Source organism: Penaeus monodon, chromosome 27 (assembly GCF_015228065.2).
Source record: "Penaeus monodon isolate SGIC_2016 chromosome 27, NSTDA_Pmon_1, whole genome shotgun sequence".
In the NCBI taxonomy this organism is placed as follows: Eukaryota; Metazoa; Arthropoda; class Malacostraca; order Decapoda; family Penaeidae; genus Penaeus; species Penaeus monodon.
Window position 1 is genome coordinate 20,544,288 of NC_051412.1, and position 1,280 is coordinate 20,545,567.

A 1,280-nucleotide genomic window follows, 5' to 3' on the forward strand; every position below is an offset into this window, starting at 1 on the left:
ACGCGTTTCGTGCGGCGCGGAATTTGAATGTGTTTCCCTGTTTGTCTGTATGGAAATCACGTGTTTTCGAGGTGTAGCTGTGTTGGTGGCGACTGCCCGAATTTCAGTGTAACGCTCTGCTCCACAATGTTTTTTTTTTATCTTACTACTTCTCATTGGCTTTAGTCCTCACCTTGTGCTGGAAAAGTACACTCTTGAAGTGAATTACACGCATGTACACGAATAGGTGAAAGAATGGTGTGAAATGGTATATTGTGACATTGTTTACGGAAACGGTGTCGAATTAGCATTTTTACATGAGTGCCATGCTTGTGAAATTGTTTTAATGTCTTGCTTATGTTGTGGTATACAGTGTGGATAAATGAAAGACTGGAAAAGTGTGATCTTTCTCAGCAATATTGTGTGGCCATAACCAAGTTCTGAGGTGTGCAGTGTAGAGGAGAGATGGAGTATGTACCTGATAAGAAATAGATGAAGAGTTCTTAATGAAACAAATTTGAGATAGATGGTATTTTAATACTTAATGAACTGGATCAGGTTTTATAATAAAGAAATAATCATAACATAATCCAATATGAAAGTGTATATATACATGCCTAATTTCAAGGATTTGGTGGATTGGCAATGGTTTGGTTATTCTGTAATTCAGACAAACTGGAGATTGTTCGAAAAAGAATGATCTTATACTTGGGGGAATGTATGCCCAGATTTCATTCAAAGTTTGTCATATCTCCGTCCTGTACTGCATTTTTTGCTGGAAGCATTGTGCTGTCAAGGGAGGATATTGAATTACAGTTATTTTTAATTAAATGATCATAGAAGGACATGTCAGAATATAAAACCAGCAGGTTGTCTAGACTAGTCTACCATTTGTGGCTGTAATGAAAGCAATGCTGTTGCTTGCTGTATTTTAATGCATTCCTTCTGAAGTACAGAATCCTGATATTGAGCCAAAACTATAGTCAATCATTGCCAAAATTTTATGCCTGTAGGAATTTATATATGTATGTCAGTAGTGTGTGCTGTTAGCACCAGGCAATTTTTCAATAAAAATTTGGTAATACACAACCAAATATTAGGATATGGAGGATATTTCAAATTTAGCTGTAATGTAATGGATATCAATATTTTACAAGTGACCGTGGAGGTCCAGGTGAATGGTGAGAAATCAAAATTATATGTAGGCAGTAGTGCATTGGTTTGGGAAGGAGTTAGCAAGTATTTGTAGCTTTGACTGTGTGAAGAATATATTATCATGATAGAGTAATATTTTATTTTTA

General features: G+C 35.7%; 1 long non-coding RNA gene across 1 annotated transcript in view; it reads left to right on the plus strand.

Moving 5' to 3' along the window:
• Positions 1-1,280, plus strand: part of LOC119590676 — a 38,958-nt gene that overhangs the window by 405 nt on the left and 37,273 nt on the right. The window lies entirely within an intron of this gene.